The sequence below is a fragment of the Lonchura striata genome, chromosome 1 (genome assembly GCF_050655825.1).
Source record: "Lonchura striata isolate lonStrDom1 chromosome 1, ASM5065582v1, whole genome shotgun sequence".
Taxonomy (NCBI): Eukaryota; Metazoa; Chordata; class Aves; order Passeriformes; family Estrildidae; genus Lonchura; species Lonchura striata.
The window spans coordinates 7307030-7313277 of NC_140703.1; positions in this window are offsets into that span (position 1 = coordinate 7307030).

Sequence of the window (6248 nt, forward strand, 5' to 3'; positions counted from 1 at the left end):
TGTCAGCAGGTACTTCCCAACCAAATATTGCCAGGTAGAAATAGTTCTGGTAGCCATAATGCTGATTTAGATAATAGCATTGAATCTGTTTGAGGTTTGAATAGTTTTCCCTCTGAGGATGGAACAGAGATGCACCAGAGCATATCTGATTACCCTGCCAAAGAGGGAGGCTAAAGAGGCAAAGCACAGCAGGACTAAAGCTGCTGCTGTCAGAATTTGTTTACGCTGCCTGATCTTTCAGTCAATGTGGCACTCACAGGGCTCAGTGCACAGCTCATATACATACAAGTAAAAGAGTTTAGGTTTAATTTGCTCAGCACATCTGTCATACCATCACATTTCTGCTCCTCTTATGGTGTCTTTAGGCAAGTGTGAAACTTTTGTATGATTCTGTAAATAATTCCTTCGAATGTAAGCTGGCCATTTTATGTTCTGGGTACTTTCAAACACAATTAGGGATCACAACTGGCTACTCAGGCATATCCACAGAGGGAAAGGCAGATTTAATGACCCCTTAAAGCACTCCTTCATTAGCTGTCTACATCACTATATCAAACTATGACAAAAAAAAAATTAAACAAAGGAATCACCGACTCCAGCCTTATTTAATTCACTAATGTGTTAGCAATCCCATTCTTTAGAAGGGATTTTTCTACTTGTATGACAATGGTGCATCAAAGAGGATGGTTTTGAACACTTCACTTCTTCTGTCATTTATTTCAATCACAGTAGGAATGGTGATGAAATTTCAAATTTAGTTCAGCATTTGTGCTTGAATATTCCCAGAAGACCTGATGTTTTAGAAATCTTAACTATTTTTTTTACAGCTATTTTTCTATGGAAACATTCTAGGGCCATGAATTTGAAGCAACTCTGACCCCTCCCCCCAGACCTCAACTCACTCAAGTGTTCAGGGGCTTTAAAGCAGTAACAGAAACTAAAGGACATGAAGCAGGGAGCTGTCAACCACTTGGTAATCACTGAATATTTGTCCCTCCTTTACTTAAAAAACTTACATGTTTCTCTGTATGGGTTACATAATTAGGGATTTTGAAACCCTTATATCAATCATCATTTTTTCTGTAGTCCAATTATCATAAACTTACATATTTCTGTACATTCAATTAATATCTTATGCACTGTTAAACAACTCCAGAAAGTAACAGATTTCCACATTAAAGAAACTGGCATACTAACCACTCTGAAGGCTTGCAGCCTCAGGAAACTCCTAACTATGGTAAACTCTTCCCATGCCCCAAGCATGCAACTTTACATGGTCCTGGAAAAGCATAAGAAAAGAACTCATAGAGAGTATTCAGCCACCTCAGTAGTTCTGGCAGCAATAAAAAGGCTATATTTTTGGTTTTTAATCCCTGTGGTAAGTACACATTGTCTGTGAAACTATGAGCACATTCGAATGCCTGATTTTGCACCTCTATCATGGTGCAAAACACGACATGATCAAAAACGTCGTGTTTCACACTCGGTGACAACCACCTTTCATTCAATCTCTGGAAGAAAATGAAAGAGCAAAACACTTTTGGTAAAATTTGTGAGCAACAGAAAACAACTGGTTTGTTTTCATAGGGAAGCTAGTTTGAAATAAAGTCTGCCTAAGCACAGCTAAATTGTGCTATGACCAGAATAAGAGGGAAAATTATAGAATGAGGACAATCTTCCAGGGAATCCTGTCTCTTGAGATCCAAATGTACATGTAATTCAATGAGTTTATAGTGAGATACTGTGGTTAAAAAGTGAAGATGGGAGTGCTTAGATGTATAGTTAAGAATAGTAAGAAAAATAATGTGAATTAATCTCACAGGGAACACACAATGAAGTTTATGTTTTTAAGAATCAAAACAGACAAAGCAACAATACAGCCAACACAGCACAACCTCTGCAAGAAGAAAGTGAACTTCACACATCAGACTCCAGCTTTTACTGACAACAGGAATGGATGGCCAGAAATGATGATTAGGCAATTTAAAATGAAGTCTTAATCCTGAGTCTTTGTTGGGGCAAGTCATCAGGAAGAGTTGGTCCTGTTCCTATGGATACCTTCAAATGAAGTTCAATACAGTTTTATGAGCTCCTCATGGCACATTCATCTGAAGTATCCTGCTCCCAAACAAAAAATAATTGTTCCATGTCCGTAGACCAGCATTCCTTTATAGCTAAGATACAGAAAACAGTACAACAAATTTATCCAGCTTGAAGAACAAATAGAATGATCTCTGTCTGTCTGATTAAATCCTGATCTATCAAGCAAGGCTAGTTTAGTATTCATGAAGCACTTAGCATCTTGCATATTTGAAGCCTGGGAAAATATTCTACAACACTAAGTCATTAATTGCACACTGTGTTGGCTACAGAGAAAAATAATAGAACAATATACTATTTTCCCCTAGAAGAATTATATGTTACAGGAAACCACTCAGCTATATATACCTTCCCTCTTAAAATGGATTTTAGTTGTGGTTTGACTTGTTTATTCCAAAGATTTAGTAATCATATATTTTGATTGCTATAATTAACATACACTTAAGCACTACCTAACTCTCCAGGAGAAAAATTGCACCAACTCATCTTGAAGAAACTTTGTTTTTTTTCTAAATCACAGATGTACTAGCATACAGAGCAACACCATAAATAACACAGAAAAGAATTCACTCCTCATCCACATTATACAACACAACAGGAAATGAATCTATTTCTTTCCCCCCAAATAAAATATAAAACTATTTTTAGAACAATTCAGAAATTATCAGGTATATGCTGCATTTTCTTCTATTCCTTAAAGGCATCTTTCTTCTATTTATTCTGCTACTTTTGGAAATATTTAGTCATCATTTATCAACCCAGACTAATGCCACCAAATCTGTAGCTCAGTCAGTGACCTCAGCTGGTAAAGAACCTTCATAAAAAGCTGCTCTAAGGATTCCCATAGAGTTGCAGCCTTTGCCTATCTTTCAGGGATGGATAGGTGAGAACATACTTAGGATACATGAAAAGAATAGCAAAGAAAACTAAATCTACAATGGGGTGATGAAAGACACCGAGTTACACATAGAAGCAATATAAGTCACAAAATAAACTTACAGTATTTAAAAGGGAAAGAAGGCAAAATAATATCTTGGTCAACTGCTACTGTAAAGAATAGTAAAAAATTAAAGAAACTTAAGTTATATTCAAATTGAATGAGCTGTGAATTATTAATGTAATAATATTTGCAAATAAAAAGAGACGGTTTTTAGTTAAAATTTCAAAACACGAGTGGTACTTTCCACTTCTCCACCTTGTGAACCAGCAAATATCCACATGACCTGTGTAGATATATAGAAACCCCGTTGAACAGTGTGCAAGTGGGATAATTGAGGTATAATTGAGAACTAAAGAAAAGGCAACTGGACAAAGAATAAAACCTGCAAGATAGGAGATGAACTGGAAAGAAATGTGGAGTAATTAGGTGAATAAACCTGAAGTGCTTACATAATATATTCATTCTCTCAGAACTTTATGACTTTAGGGAAGAGGACATTTTCAAATACTATCTCAGTAACAAGAAAAATGGCCACAGCAAACAAAAGAATTGGGTGATTGCAGTAATAAGCTTGCATAGACTGAAAGGTTTTTAAAGCTGTGATGTGATATTGATCCTGATCCATGTAAAGGGGCTGTTTGAATAATTTTAGGCATCACAATTTGACAAAATTTCAAAATCTCTGGAAGGAAATCCACTTGAAAAAATAAAGAGTGGGCATTTGAAGGCAAAGATCATTTATGGCTGCAAGAAAATTCCTGAAGATAAATTCCTCCCTAAATTCCAACCAGAGAGTAGCCAAGGAGTGAACAAATAGCTTTTGTACTGGAAGCCTGAGGAAACAGATCCCAGAAGATGATAGGGTGATGTGAGAAACAGGACATCTGTCTAAAATTGCCTCATCTATCCAAACCCTGCAGCTCATTATTCAACAAGGACCTGTGACCAGAACTCTTCCAAGGAGAATCTAGTCAATAGGATTTCATGGCTATGATGAATTTGCTAATCTTTTAGAACTTTTACACTTCACATGAATGTCTTAGCTTTTACAATGTAACCTTAGTGCAAAATTCTTAAAGCTGTTATTGAAAAGAACTATTTATAGATCATTTATAGATCAAAGAACTGTTTATTCAGATCACCCTAAAAATCCCTTTGGAGATGATTCTTACCTTATTCTGTAATTATTACCACCTCTTATGCACAAGTGCATTATATGTAAATGTCAGACAAAAAAAACCCACCTAAATCCAAAAGACAGGTAAAGGACTAGAATTCCTGTACCTGAAAGCTGAGAATGGGAAGATGATAAATATTTTTATTCTTGGCTTGTCTCATTATTAAACAGGTTGTACATATTTCCCAATTGTGCTTGATTTTGTTGGAATTTTTGTGAGTCTTGTATACTCCATGCTGACAGTATCTGAGCATTAACAACACTAAAGAGAAACCTCAATATAGAAATTGATTAAATTCCTTATAAAAAACCATGCATTTAACACATTTTTTTTTTTATTATATGCCCTAATTTGAAGCAACTGATATTGTCAGAAATAGTGCAAAATACAGGGAACAATGTGGCAATTTTAAAATTATCATTGGAAGAATGGTCTTCATTGTCTTAACAAAGAGAAGTGGTTACCCAGTAACCAGTAAATGAGAAATTAAGAAGAGAAGATATGCACAATGCTTTAAAGTTCACAGGAAAATAGAGTAAAATTTCTGTTTTATTCACTTTGACTTTTACTGAAACTAGGCAGAATACAGTAAATAAAATAGGTTACCTCATCTTCATTATTCTACTAAAAATTCTATGCTAAAATCACACAAAAATAGTTGCAACTCATTAATTCATGGAAGTGTTAGTTACTGCTTTATTGAGCAGTAAATTAATTTAAATTCATTTAAATTGCTCTATTTCCTAAGAAACACATTTAGGCCAACACTCCAAGCAAAATGCTATAGAAGCAATGAAACATTTCTTAATTTTTGGGGTTTTTTTTCAGTCTTACTCATATCTATAAAATTCAACACTCAAAATGCAACTAAGCAAAGAATAGAAGTCAGAGCTGAAAATATATTTTGAGAGACATAACACAAACCTCTAAATATTTGCATAAAGGATTATGTATACAAGCTGTCCCTGCAGGATATATTGTGAATTCAGAAATTACCTTCAATGTCTTCTGTGTTCTGTAGGATATTATAATTCACATGAAACAGCAGTTTTGCTAGGCTTGAAAACTTTGCATTAACATTTCTTCATTTTTTTTTGTGCTATATGAAAAGCAGCAGGAAAAAAACAAGAGACAAAAGAAGCAGCATCAAAAGTATGTTGTAATGAACAATCATTAAACAACTGAGAAAGATTACGTCTAGGTAGTTTTCAAATAGCACTTTACTGTTTCCATTTTCAATATCTCTTGTTCTTATTTCATGTTTAATAATTAACAATGGGCTTAATCAAAATCTTCAACAATTCAACACTATTGTGAGACAAAACTATGAGAAAAATGAATTAGTTATAAAATTAGATTATGCAAAGGGTAAAATTAAAACAAAATTGCAATTAACTTCTCTTTTAAGTGTTCCTACATCAATGACAAAATTCTCTACTGTCACCACTCAACATTTATGGCGTTTTTATGTTTTAAATCAATTAGGAAAAATTTTCAACTCCTCACAGCTGGTTTCCTAGGCTCTAAAACCACTATTCTTTAACTACTTTGACTATTCAACAACCATGAACAATAATATTCATTAAATAAAACCCCTCAGAATCTGTAGGTTCAGATGTAGCAAGAGTTATATGGGTAACTGTTCAGACTGTCATTTTCCATGAGCAAGAACAATATAATCCAAATACAGAAAATGCACATTGAAAAAATTATTTGAAAAATATAAGATAAAATTTATATTTGTGAATTTCATTCCAACTACTTGCTCATGATTTCCATTCCCTCTGAATGGACATCAGTTTAAGACACAAACTTATTTTTGAGGGATATTTTATTATTAACAAGAATTACCACATCAATAAAGAACCAAACCTGAACACGTGCACAAGTGGCTTTATTCTTTCACATATTAAATCAGGTTAACTTCATATGTATGAAGTTGAAATTCTGTGCTGCAAGTTCAGCTCCCTCTCTTTTTCCTTAAAGACAAAAAAGAAAGGCTATAAAAATTACTTGATACATTTAAATAT